This window comes from Rhinopithecus bieti, unplaced genomic scaffold (genome assembly GCF_001698545.2).
Source record: "Rhinopithecus bieti isolate Rb0 unplaced genomic scaffold, ASM169854v2 scaffold_64281, whole genome shotgun sequence".
NCBI lineage: Eukaryota > Metazoa > Chordata > Mammalia > Primates > Cercopithecidae > Rhinopithecus > Rhinopithecus bieti.
Window position 1 is genome coordinate 520,954 of NW_016824829.1, and position 14,615 is coordinate 535,568.

Here is a 14,615-nt window from a genome sequence, read left to right on the forward strand (position 1 = left end):
ATTAACATTCTTTAAGCACACTGCTAACCAAGAAGAGTTCAGTCAGAATGACTGTTATTGTCTAATCCTTCACGATTGACTTTTGGCCTTGGTTTCTTGTACAATCCCCTGTGCAGCACAGGTCCCTGACAAAGTTATGTGGAATTGAATGGAATGTCTCCCTTCATGACTGTGCTTTGCATTTTGGATCTTTGGCTCCCTGTAATCAAACAAAATCTTATGTATACTTCAGAGGGTAGCTCATATGCCTCATCCTTTAGAAAGTTTTCCTCTCCTAATTCTAAGCTAATATATCCTTTCAAAGTTCTGTAGCTTAACTTGCTTGTATACAGAGCTACACATTTAATTATGGGCAATTTTCTGCTGTTACTTAAAGTTTGTGAATGTAATTGTGTGTTTTCAATGTGTGTTTGCATAGCAACACCCTTTTCTTTCTTTCTTTTTTTTTTCAGTGCAACATTCTCTACTACTTCAGCCCATTCTGGTTACATATTCACTTGTCTAAGCATTACCCCATTTTGGCCATATTTGATTGGTTCAAGTTTGGTTACCTGACCCAGGATAGGACAATCAGAATTCTTCCTGGGAATTTTGGAAATCAAGAAAGAGGTGGCAGGGTCTCTTTAGAAGCTTAATCTTGTAAAAAAGCTTGGGAGTTATTCATGGCTGCAGCCTTGCCATCAGAAGACATGAATAAAATCAAATGAATGAGAGAGAGAGAGACAGAGAGAGAGAGAGAGATGTGGGGGAGAGAGAAATGAAGGAGCTGTACAGGAAAAGTAGCCATTACAATTGGAAAGTTCTGATGAGATGCGAGTCCCTGAACCCAATGTTCCCAAGATCCAGCCACATTCCTCAGCTTGGGCCCCATAAGATACACTCAATAAATTATCCTTTCTTAAGTCAGTTCAAACTGTGTTACTACAATATTTAAAACAGGAAGTTTAGAGTTGTCCATTGACACCTCCAATAGCAGAGAGGAATCCTAGAATTTGAGATGAAAGACAAGGTCTTCTTCTAGCTGGATAGACTGCTGCATACAAGTTTTATTTGTCTCACATAGTATTTAAAAAATTAAAATAGTAGCCAGGTCTTTTAAAATTAGGAAATTTATACATACTGGATATCCAGCTTCTCTTGAAAAGTTAGCAGATCTGGTGGCATTGGGTTGGCATCCTACCTTGGCAACAGAGGCTGGAGGTGGAGACCAGTCACCTCCTTTAGAAGAAGAAGGCACTTTATAGTTTGTTTGGGTGCTTACTATCCCCTACTTACTAGAACATGAGGCCAAAATCAGTTATTTCACATCACACACGCACGCGCGCGCACACACACACACACACACACTCTCACACACACTGTACACACAAATATATATATATTTTTAAAAATAGTAACTTTAAGAATAAGGTAAAAATTTGTAAAATGAAAGACTGACAAAGCTATGTGTTTGAAGAAAAACTTATTTGTGAAAGTAGAAGCTACTCATTAACTTTATTGCCTTGCACCCATATGCAGTAAGCCTGGAGAGAAATGTGTACTATAGAATGGAGAAAAAACAGGGCTTACCTAGAAAAATGGCCAATGTAATTAACCTGCAGTAGGGAATGGTCGATGAATTGCTAGAGATACTGGTGTTTAATGTTCACTATAAAGTTATTCTTGACTTTAATTATCCTCAGTAAACATATGTTGTATATGTTATATGTAATGGCCTTAGGTGAAGGGTGTTGGTGGAATAAAGGCAAAGGGAGTGTCAGTCTGGGACGGTAGCAAATCTCCAGTGAGCTGAGAACAATGGTTAGAAGCCAGCTGGCAGTGAGGAGGATTGAGTTGGATGGAGGCATGAGAAAAACTCAATTTCCCAAAATATACTAGAAGATGACAAGATTATGCTATCGTGTTGGCTGGATGATGCAAATAATTGAGTAGAATAATTTTATTTGACGTTAAATGCAATTACTTAAACAGCTAACGTGACATTTACCGCTCTGTAGTTTGAGTTTAATATTTTATCTCTTGGGTTTTGCCCTCATCATCAACTGTTACTAACACTTTATATTTGTCTTTTATTCAGACTCCTGAGTGAGATTTGACTTGTTGAGTCCATCTCTATCTAAGGTAAAATATCACTAGTGGATAGGAGTCTTTTCCCAGATCTTCATATAAGTTGCACGACAGCCTGTAGCAGGTGGCTATTGGGTCAAATGTGGCCAAGGAAGTAGGTTCTAATAGGCAGTTTCCCAAGAGTAAGATAAACTTAACTTTAAATACCCTGTAGCATCATACTAATCATTCTACCTAATATCGTAAAATTTACTCTGTAAAGTCTTGTCTAACTTACCATAAATTATCATTTGGAAGTGGGTAGGAGGGCACAGTTAATACATTAAAAATATAGAATAAATATTCTGATGTGTATTCTTGGTTTTATAAACTCAAAGATGATTATCGCTAGTTCCTTGGTGGTTGTTATGTCTTAGTTTGGGCTGCTGTAACAAAGTACCATAAACCGGGTGGCTTATAAACAACAGAAGTTTACTTTTTACAGTTCTGGAGACTGGAAGCCCAAGACCAGGGTGCCAGTGTGGTCAGGTTCTGGTGCCTCTTCTGGGCTGTAGATGGCCAATTTCTCCTTGTATCCTCATGTGGTGGAATGGCAGCTATCTAGTTCTCCAGCCTCTCCTTATAAAGGCACTGTGCTAGTCCATTTTGTATTGCTGTAAAGGAATACCTGAGACTGAGTAATTTACAAAGAAAAGAGTTTGACTCATAGTTCTGCAGACTGTACAAGAAGTATGGTGTAGTCAGAATGGCTGTTACTAATAAGTTGAAAAAGAACAGATGCTGACAAGGTTGTGGAGAAAAAGGAATGCTTATACTATTAGTGGGAGTGTAAATTAGTTCAGCCATTGTGTAAGACAGTGTAATGATTCCTCCAAGACCTAAAGACAGAAACACCATGCAACCCAGCAATCCCATTATTGGATATATACCCAAAGGAATAAAAATCATTCTATTTTAAAGAAACATGCATGAGTATGTTCATTGCAGCACTATTCACAATAGCAAAGACATGGAATCAACTTAATGTCCATCAGTGATAGACTGGATAAAGAAGATGTGGTACGTATATACCATGGAATACTATGCAGCCATAAAGAAGAACGAGATCATGTCTTTTACAGGAACATGGATGGAGCTGAAGGCCATTATCCTTAACAAACTAACACAAGACCAGAAAACCAAATACCACATGTTCTCTCTTATAAGTAGGAGCTAAATGATGAGAACACATGGACACATAGAGGGGAACAACACACACTGGGACCTTTCAGAGAGTGGGGGGAGGGAGGATGGAGATGATCAGAAAAAATAACTAATGGGTACTAGGCTTAATACTGGGTGATAGAATAAGCTGTACCACAAGCCCCCATGCCGCAAGTTTACCTATGTAACAAACCTTCATATCCTGCACATGTACCCCTGAACTTAAAATAAAAGTTTAAAAAAAAGAAGTGTGGTGCCAGCATCTGCTTCTGGTAAGGGCTTTGAGAAGCTTACGATCATGCCAGAAGGTGAAGGGGGAGCAGGCATATCACATGGCAAGAGAAGGACTGAGAGAGAGAGGAGGAGGTGCCAGGGTCTTTAACAACTAGGTGTCATGTGAACTCATTACCATGGGGAGGACACCAAGTCATTAATGAGGGACCTGCCCCCATGACCCAAAACCACCCCCTAGGCTCCACCTTCAACACTGGAGAGCACATTTCAGCAAGAGATTTGGAGGGGACAAACATCCAAACTATATCTCAGGCACTTATCCCGTTCATGAACATTCCATCCTTATGACCTAATCATCTCCCACAGACCCTACCTCCAAATGTCATCACACTGGGATTAGAAGTTCAGCATGTAAGTTATGGGGGGACAAAAACATTCAGTCTATTGCATGTTACTTTCATTTCATTTGACATTTCTTCAGCTTTGGTCAGAATGAACACCAATACATTCGTAAGATACTTCATTTGAAGACTGAAAAATGAAAATGCTTTATGTGAAAGCATTTTCATATTTTATTTCATATACTTATCTTCATTTTATACAAGCCTGCACACATTTTATCAGAAAAAAAAACCTTAGGTACTCCAATATTTTATTTCTGAACTAAGTATCTGGAGTTAAACTTTGAGGGACATTTTATTTGAATAAAAGTTAACCAGAGTGTCAGCTGTGATATGAAAATCTACTTTTATTTTATTTTTTATTTTTTTTGAGACAGACTTTTACTCTTGTCGCCCAGGTTGGAGTGCAGTGCTACAATCTTGGCTCACTGCAACCTCTGCCTCCTGGATTCAAGCGATTCTCCTGTCTTAGCCTCCCGAGCAGTTGGGATTACAGGTGCGGGCCATCACGTCCAGCTAATTTTTTGTATTTTTAGTAGAAACGGAGTTTCATCATGTTGGCCAGGCTGGTGTTGAACTCCTGACCTCAGGTGATCCACCCACCTCAGCCTCCCAAAGTGCTGGGATTATTTTACTTTTATCGAATGCGTTAGTCAACTTAATGTATGCTTGGCTTGACCTCACAATTTCTGTTTAGTAGAGTACAGTTTAAAGGTTATTAATTGTGAAGCAACAGTCATTGAGTCATCTTTTAACATTTTTGCTTTAAGTGAACAATGAAATGTGAAGCAATTTTGCCTTAATGTCTCAGGCACTTCGTTGTTGAAACACTGCTCTGCGTGTAACTGTGGTACATTTAATTCTACCTTGTCACCTGCCTAGTGCTTATCAATACTATTGATACAGGAGTGCTGGGAAGGGAAGAGCGTGGTGCCTTTAAATGATATGCAAGGGGAAGAGAAGTGTTGGGTAGAGAAAGGCCTGTCCCTGGCTAGGGCTCCACCCCCATGGACCTAGGTGATGTGATGACAGGCATTTCTGCCTTCCAACCCAAATGTTGTATATTCCAAGACCACCCTGGCCGGCCACACCCCCATCCTGGGCCTATAAAAACCCGAGACCCTAGCTAGGCAGAGACAGAAGCAGCTGGACGTCATGAAGAATACTTTGGCAGAAGAAAACACGGGTGACTTGTCGTTGAGAGCATGCTGAGAGGCACCAGCAGGCTGGCAGGCCATCCACCAAAGGAATGACCCGGAGTTTGGCCGGAGCAGTCCGAGAAGAGCCGGGGATGCCCAGCAGCCTGACTCCAGGGGAAAACTATCTACCTTCTGGCTCCACCATCTGCTGAGAGCTACTTCTACTCAATAAAACCTTGCACTCATTCTCCAAGCCCATGAGTGATCTGATTCTTCTGGTACACCAAGGCAAGAAACCCTGGAATACAGAAATCCCTTTGTCTTTGTGATTAGGAAGAGGGTCTAACTGAGCTGGTTAACACAAGCCGCCTATAGACAGCAAACTAAAAGAGTACTCTCACACTCGCCCACTGGGGCTTCAGGAGCTGTAAACATTCACCCCTAGACACTGCTGTGGGGTCAGAGCCCCACAGCCTGCCCATCTGTGTGCTCCCCTAGAGGTCTGAGCAACGGGGCACTGAAGAAGCGAGCCACTTCCCCATCACACACCCTGTGAGGGGGACAAGGGAACCTTTCCGTTTCACTATTGATTAGAAATGCCTGCCCACCAAGTGTAAAATCAAATATTTGAAAGTCAAGTGAAATGATAAACTATACTTCCAGGCTTAATCTGCTGTTTTGAAGCTGGTTTGTGACATTCTCTGCCTATTCCCAGAAATGCCGAATTAGCAGCCAATGATCCTGTTACGTGGTATTTGCATGAAGCTGTCATCTTTCTAGTAAGGATGTGGAAACTGGACAAGGATAAACTTTAATAATTTTGATTTGCACTTGAGGAAGCAGAGGTAAAATTACTGACAAGGAAACTACTACGTTGAAGGCAGGACAGCAGCCAGGAATAATTGTAAAACTGTCCAATGACAAGATGTTTGCTTTGTGATTCATTGGCTGAATTCTGAATAGAAATGTAGAATTTCTGGAAATTTCGAGAATGTGGCAAAACAACAGGATAGGAAAAGGATGTCTTGGTAATTTGCAGGGTTGTGGCAGGGCGCGGTGGGGTAGATTCTAATGTACACATCGCTTATTTGTTTAGATTTTTTCACAGGCCTTGTCATTGTGTTAGTTTATTATATGTTACGTGAGACAACTCCAACATGATTGTCATCTTGAATTTGGAAGTATAATTTGGGGCAATAATAAAAAAATTGTTGTGTATTCTCAAATGTTCTAAAGATTTTTAGAAAATGAGTTACAAACTTCTGTTGTCAAAAAAAGTAAAATTTTTAGATTTTTGACAATTTGCAGAAAATAGGCAACCACTTAAACAAAGAGAAAAAAAGTATTGGCTGGGCGCGATGGCTCACCCCTGTAATCCCAGCACTTTGGGAGTCTGAGGTGGGCAGATCACCTGAAGTCAGGAGTTCCAGACCAGCCTGGCCAACATGGCAAAACCCCATCTCTACTGAAAACACAAAAATTAGCCAGGCGCGGTGGAAGGTGCCTATAATCCCAGCTACTCAGGAGGCTGTGGCTGGATAATTGCTTGAATATGGGAGGCAGAGGTTGCAGTGAGCCGAGATCACTCCACTGCACTCCAGCTTGGGAGACAGAGAGAGAGACTTCGTCTAAAACAAAAACAAAAAACAAAACAAACAAACACAAAGCAAAAAATCAGTCTCCAATATTATAGTAAAAGAAAAAAGTCAATTAAAATTCCTGGATTTGGAGTACTCATTTTCAGAAAATAACCTGAGAAAAGGAAGGCTCATGCCTACTCCCCTCCAATCCACAAACTGCATTCAATATATTTTTCATCATATGGGAATGGGTCTACTCAGTTTTTTTCCATCCCCAAAATTGTCTGTTGTACTGAACTGCATTGACATACATTTCCTAAGCTATTGGTAGTTTTTTTTTTTTTTTTTACTTAACTTTGATTTATGTAAACTTATTTTATATTTCATATAATAGAGCACACATGGTCTCTGACTTATGATGGTTTGAGTTAACGATTTTCAATTTCACAATGGGCTTATTGGCATATTAAATACATTTTCGACTTACAACATTTTTGACTCCAGTGGGTTTATTGGGCTGTAACCCCATCATAAGTCAAGGAGCATCTGTAATGAGAAACTAGTTAAAAGGTAAAGGAGGCTGAAGCCAGGTAACTTGTTTGGTATATGGGATACACTTGTCAGGAAATCCTTTTGCATTCCTGTACCAAACCTTGAAGATATTCTGATTACTGAAATGTTTGAAGAAGTTTTCCAGTGTCAGATTTTGTAACCCATTTAAATGCTTGCTCTTTTTTTATTGTAGCAAACCTACACAGTGCCTATTTTTCTGAATTTCCTCATTTATGTTTGCCCATTTTCTTTCTCCATGAGCTCTTTTTATTTTTTTAGTTATTCAATGATTATTTGAAATTTCACCTACACCAGGATTTTAACTTTTTATCACAGTACCTTGGATATAAAATAATCTCTGAATATTTGAAATCATTAATTATGTTGATTGTGTAGTAAACTCTAAAATAGAAGTGGAATGGTCTCATGTACCAGCAATTTCTGAATTTTTAAATATTTGGCTACAAATGTCAAAACATGGAATAAAAGCAAAAAAGTTCCGACAGTTTTGTGTAATGGGAAGGAAGCAAGTAGACCTGGGTCCTGGTCTTGACTATGCCTCATGTGTAATCGTTTCACTAGTCATTTTTAATCTCCTTGACCCTGTTAACCTTATTAGTAAAATAAACAGAATTGGTTTGGTAGAGCTCTCATCTTATTCTAGAATTGTATGACTCTATTTAAGACTAATTTTTCTCTATCTCAATGGTCTTAGGCTTTTTTGATATCAAACTACTTTTCCCCTTGGGACCTATACTTCTTTGGGGAGTGCTACACAAGGGCTAGAAGAGGTGCAGAGTTTGGACTATTTTTAGAGACAGCAGGTCTAGTTAAGGTGCCCAAGTGGGAGGCCCTAAGAAGTCAGGATGACATGTGACCACTGGGTGTTTGAGGAGGAGGGTAGGGAAAAAGAGATAGAACCCCCTGAGGACAAACTTTACTTGGTACTGTTTTGCCCAGGATTCTGTGTGAATGATTTCCATGGGAGAGAAATTTGAGGAAGTAGAATAATGGAACCATAGACATGTTACAGTGATTCTTTGTTCTTTTATTAAAATGAAAACCTTTATAGCCACTAGTGCTGCACTGAGCCATATTAGAGCCAGAGGAAAAAGGAAAAGACAGTAATACTTATCTTTATTTAAAATTTTGGTATGTTGTTCATCGTGGATGTTTTTGCATTAATTTTTACTTTTCAAAATATTGCATTAACATATTACTTATCTTGATTACCAAGATTTTGGCACTCATTAAATTTTGCACCCAGGGAGACTATCTCACGTGCCTCATCCTAATCCTAGCCGCTGCTAGCCACTCAATAATAACATTTTATTTTTAATTCCTATCTGCCTTCTAAGTAGGTTAGCAACATGAGAAAGGGTCTACTTTTGGTTGCGCCCTCTAGTGGGGTTCTTGCTCTCTAAGGACTTTGTTACGTATCAGTTGACGGCACTATAAGGACCAAAAGAATGTATAAAGTGCAGTTTTCAAGAATGTCGTCCGTGGTCTGTTTTGTTGCAATCACGTGCAATTCACATTCCTAGCAACCACTAAACTGTATACTTAGTGAGGTTATTCCTGAAATTTTAAGACAAAAGATTAATGCAGAAGAAATTCTTTCTGTAGGCAACACAAAACCACACCACTAAATGAGACAATCAATCTGCCAGAAGCAGGAAGAGCAGCCTGCAATTGCTCTGGGAAATGACATGGGAAAATTCATTAAAGGAGGAAAAGGACTGGAAAATGTAACCACAATCTGCTGGTTTGGAAGGTTCTGGGTATTTAGAGGAGTGGAGGACAATTCCCAGCATATGCGTAGGGTAACTAATAATAGGCCTTGGACATGTTTCCTTCCATTCAACCAAAATAGTGCTTTCCCACAGTGCTGTCATGGAGAATGGAATTAATATGGGCTACTGAACTAAAAGGAGAAATACGTACATAATTACATGTGATTGTTTAATAGAAAAAATAAACAAAACCAAGTGTTAAAATGGGGACTATTTTGCAGGCCATTTATAAAAGTCAGGAGTACAGTGTGACAATATTAAAGATTACACAGGCTGGCTCTTTGAGATATAGGCCAATTCTTTATTCCTTCCTTTTTTTTTTTCTTGGCTATTCTAAGGCTTAAAATAAAGTTGCTTGAGAAGGAGAAAACTGCTGGTGGGAATGTAAACTGGTGCAGCTGCTGTGGAAAACCGTTTGGTAGATCCTCCAAAAGGTTAAACCTAGAATGATCATATGCCCCAGTAGTTTCACTTTTAAGTTATAAACCTGAAGGAATAAAAATCAGAGATTCAAACAGATACTTGTCCACCAGTGTTTGTTGCAGCATTATTTATAACAGCCAAAAGGTGAAAACAATCCAAGTGTCCAACAACAGATGAATGGATAAATAAAATGTGATATGCACATACAATGGAATCTTATTCAGCTGTAAAAATGAAGTTCCAATATATGCTGTAACATGGATAAACCTTGAAAACATGCTAATTGAAGTAGCATAAGCCAGATACAAAAGGACACATATTGTGTGATACCACTTATATGAAATACTTAGAGTAGACAAGACCCATACAGATAGAAGTAGATTAATGGCTACTGGGGGCTGAGGGGAAGCAGGGGATGGGAAGTTGTCACTTAATGGGTATAGAATTTCTGATGAGTATAATGAAGAATTTCAGAAATAGATATGATAATGGTCGTACAACATTGTGGATGTAATTAATGTTGTTGAAATGTACATTTAAAAATGACTAAGATGACAAATTTTATGTTATATATATTTTACCACAATAAGAAAAAAATGTAAACCAAAAAAAAAAAAAGAAGGAGAAAACTCAGAACAGCATGGATATGTGTGAAATATAACATTGTCTGTATGGTATTTAATGGAGGCCAATTGCTGTATTTGGAGCCATACTCTTCATTGGATATGACTAAAGTAACCTAGCGTTAGCAGGTTACTTCTCCATGAACATTTTGTAAAAGAGGTTCTAGAGAAGTAAAACATTGTCTGAACCATAGACAGGAGTTTAATATGAATTAAAAAACACACAGTGACCATTTTGGCTTCACAAAACTCTATTAAGGCTAAATGGTGCCCTGGCTATAGCCATCACTATATTGCCCCTCTTTCTTACAACTAACCAACAAAATCGTCTCCTAGGAAGGGAGAGGTGATCCTGGCCTCCCTCTCACCACTGCTCTAATGTTTTCTAGCAAATTTACACTCGGCAGTAGCGGCCAAGGGGCTGGGGTGGGGAAGTGTGCTTTATGCCTCTTCCAAATAAGAAACAGCTGATATCTTATTGGTATAATTCTGAAATATTGTGCCTCTAAATGTCTGAACACATTAGAATGTGGAATTAAAAGCATTTTTATGCTATAGATTTTCTGTGATTAGCTTAAAATATGCGTGGCAGGTTATCCCTTTTAAAAAATCTAATTTGAATTTGATATACATTTAAATTTGGTAAGAATATTTGTGGGTTAGTTAAGAAATTCTGTTTATTCATTAAATCCAGGTTCACCACATTAACCATTTGTTGTCCTTCTTGGATTATTATAGGTATCTGAAAATATTAAGGTTTCATTAAACATATCTATTTTTCCCAGACTAAACTTACAGGCAGGTAGTCTACACAGGTTTCACTCCATGTGCAGCTGCTAGGAGCTGAGGTACAGTTCTTCATGTTTGCCTAACAACTTAAATAAAGTCTGAAAACCTAAGGAAGAAATGTGACTTTCCTATGGTGTTGGAAAACTTTGTCCCCTTGAAGCCTGCTTCTACAATTTGCTCTTCAAAATGTCCTTGTTATTTTAGCTTTTGCCAAGTCCCTGTGTTTTGTTCCTTTTTTTTTTTCTTTAACTGCTTCATGCTCATTATGCTGAGAAAGGGTAAAGGGGATTTTATGACTCAGTAAATCATCTGTAAATATACTACATGTACAGAGTATCCACCTAACATGTATGAACATGCAGGGTGTTGTGTAGGTGAATGTATAAGTACCTGTAAAAGTGTGTGTAGACATGCATCTCTGTGCACTTCCTATGAAGAAACAGGAGCCAGAAAAAATAAAAAGTGGGGTGGTCCATTTGAGGTAGGTGCCACCTGAAACCAAGTGGCTGTACATGTATAGTGCCGACACCTATACTTACATATAAATGATGATGTAATAATACACCTTTTCTAAAGACTAATTTGAGGCACATTTAAATGTGTCTAAAACACGTGTTAATCTCTGGAGTTGTCATTTAAAAAAATTTCAAGTGTTTTATTGTTTTGATGCCTTAGGATTCTAACCTGGTGTGATGTTTGGTTGGGTCTGAAATGGATGAAATCCCTCCAAACTTAAAATGTTCCTCACAATCATGTGTAACTTCAACGAGTCTTTGGAAATGGTTCTCTGTGCACATTTGCATCAATAGTTTGTTCAGTCTGAGGGTTGTAGTTGCTGATGCTAAGGGCCCAAATGATTGTACTTGTAAGTGGCACTTCTTGGCCGGAGACAGCTGTTGTTGAATCTCAGCTAGGAACCGCCCCCTCCCCACCATAGCAATTTAAGTTTGCATGTGTATTGGTGACCTGCCCTCACTCCTTTAAGAAAGCAAGGACACTGCACGTTCTCACTCATAGGTGGGAATTGAACAATGAGAACACTTGGACACAGGGTGGGGAGCATCACACACCAGGGCCTGTCGTGGGGTTGCGGGGAGGGATAGCATTAGGAGATATATCTAATGTAAATGACAAGTTAATGGATGCAGCACACTAACATGGCACATGTATACATATGTAACAAACCTGCACATTGTGCACATGTACCCTAGAACTTAAAATATAATAATAATAATAAAAAAGCAAGGGTAGGAGTGACACAGAGGGAAGCACCACCACACCCCACACCCTGATAACCCCTCACCTCTTCTCTCCTCTTTGCCACTCCACCCTAGAAGTGGAAGAGTTGGGCTCACTCCTTCGATAATAAAACAGATCCTGGAGAACAGAAAAACACTAGCAATTACCATGTCAGATACACACATAATATTTATTCTAGGAGTGCTCACACATTCAGCATGCAAGCACCTAAGAATTATATATGTGCTTTTTGTTCAGTGTAATTTCAACAAATATGCAATATTATAAACATTGATTGAATATCTGTGCTTTCATGAAAGTAAGGTCCTGTTTTTATGGAAATATTAACAAAGTAGTTAACAAAACACAAGGAAGCAATGAAGAAATATGACTCATGGGCAGATGGTTTCTGAAATTATATATATTTTCTGTGAAGCATTAACCAATGCTTTTTAAAAGCAAAACAACGTTTTGAATGTGGGTGTATAGTATAAGGTAAAATACCTTCATTGCACAGTGCAAAGTTTACTTTGCCATGTGCTTAATGTATAATATGTAATGACTTTCTTCTCTTAATATATTTCCTCAAAATTGTTTGGTAATTTTTTTTAGGTGGGGAGAATATTTCTGGGACAATTTTTATTTGAGGGCTGAGAGAAATTTTGAGAGAATTATCCAGAGCAGAAAAGATTTTATTTAAAGAATGCCTCCTTAAAAGGTGTGATTCTATAATTTCTCATGTAAAGTCTTCCTAAGGTTTATCAGCTGCTCTCTGTCAGGAAAATCATTTAAAATTTTTCATCTAAGTATCCTATCTTGCACATCTAAATCCTTATTTTCTTATCTCCCTAATTAAGAACAGCTGGCCACAGAATTCTGGGTAAGGCCTTTTGTATATGTGAAATCGCTTACGAAAATTCTCTCATAATCTGGATTTTAGAATCATTTTTTCATAGCCATAATTTTATAACAACTGGCTGATTTTGAAGAATCTCCCCACCCACCTTCCTATCTCCTAATCCATCTTTAAGTGGTGGAAATGGAAGTGGACATGCAGTGGAGCCAAATTTGAGAAAACGGGGTTTCTGGTTTGTCAGTCCAGCATTCCTACTTTTATGTTACATTATTTTAATAGATTTCCAGATCACAGTGACATGTTGATGTTTAAAATTCAACGTGATGTCCCATCTGACCTCTAAAGTGATTTCTACTCTCAACTGGGCAGTCTCAGTACACGAGACCGTCTGGCTAGTTGCTCACATGATTGGTCTCTCAGGCAGGTCTGCTTCCTGGGACAGCATGGAGGTGCAGCTGCAGAGAAGCCTGTCCCTCTCTTGCTATCCTGTGTATCTCTTATCAAATGACTGCTTAATAGAAAATCACCACTTTCCCGGATAAAGTTGTTTTTCATGTAGAGGAATATGAATTGTGCTTCCTAGCTAGCACTTTTATTTTTAAAATATTAATTTCCCCTCCTTACTTGTACTACTCTTTTGTCATCCTCTCTTTAAATATTAGCTCGGTTTTGACCACTTCCTCAATTTTAATAAAATACATCTTCATATTACAGAGCTTTTCTCACTGCCTCTTAGATGTCAACTGCACATTTAAGGCCTATGGTTTTCATTTTATCATCAGGCCAAGAGACTCTGGTTTAGTTCTTAGAGGTTGATAAGCCCCGAAGGAAGAGTTATCCATCTTCTAGTGTACTGGGGAATTTTATTCTATTGGCTGGAGTCCAGGTCTAGACTATGCTATCCCTGTTTTCTTTTTTACATTTCTTTACCTTTCCCGTTTCTTTGATGACAATACCATATGGCACAGGATAAGAGTTCTTACTAAAGTTGGGACGTTGCATTTATCTCTGCCCCTTGATCTGCCAGGCCTATTACTCTGTCATGTTACAAAATTAGGTTAGTCTAATGAGACCTGTTCCTTACAAATCATTCATTTTGATGTATTCAAGGTGTTTGTGAATTTATTGTGTAATGATTTCTTCACTCATTTTTCAAGCATAGCTAATAGATTTGAAATATTTGGAAGAATTTCATTTTTCAAATATCATCTACTCTGACCCTCCCTGGTCATTTTAAAAAAGAGAGATATTTCAAATATAGAGAAAAGCATAAAGAATCATATAACAAGATAATATCCCATAGTTTAACCACATCATTTTAATCCATTTTCTGTTGATAGACATATAGGTTATTTTCAACATTTCACTATCACAAATAGCAGTGTAAAGAATATTGTGTGTAGGTCTCTTTGGAGACCTTGTTAGGGTTTCTCTAGGAGTAGAATTGCTGAGACAAAAAGTATGGCTATTTTCAATTTTATTAGATATTGCCAAATTTTTCTCCAACATTGTACCAATTTATAACTCCATCAGTAGTTTATGAGAGTTCATTGCTTCATATTTTTGCCAACATTTGGTACTGACAGACTTTAAACTTATTGCTAACTTCATGGGTGTGAAATGGTATCACATCATGGTCTTAATTTGCATTTTCTAGTTTACTGATTAGGATAACATCTTTTATTTTTTTTTTTTTTTTTTTTTTTTTTTTTTTTT

General features: G+C 38.2%; 1 long non-coding RNA gene across 2 annotated transcripts in view; it reads right to left on the reverse strand.

Moving 5' to 3' along the window:
• Positions 1-2,566: 2,566 nt before the first annotated feature.
• The window catches only part of LOC108522450 (uncharacterized), a 71,498-nt gene continuing 59,449 nt past the window's right edge, over positions 2,567-14,615 (reverse strand). Inside the window, exons 4-5 of one of the 2 annotated variants that reach the window (XR_001883475.1) lie at positions 12,108-12,181; positions 2,567-2,720 (exon numbers count right to left, since the gene is read on the reverse strand). This is a non-coding gene — a long non-coding RNA (uncharacterized LOC108522450). Of the gene's footprint in view, positions 2,721-9,351; positions 9,457-12,107; positions 12,182-14,615 lie in introns of those variants that run through there. The other variant, XR_001883476.1, reaches the window with a different exon arrangement.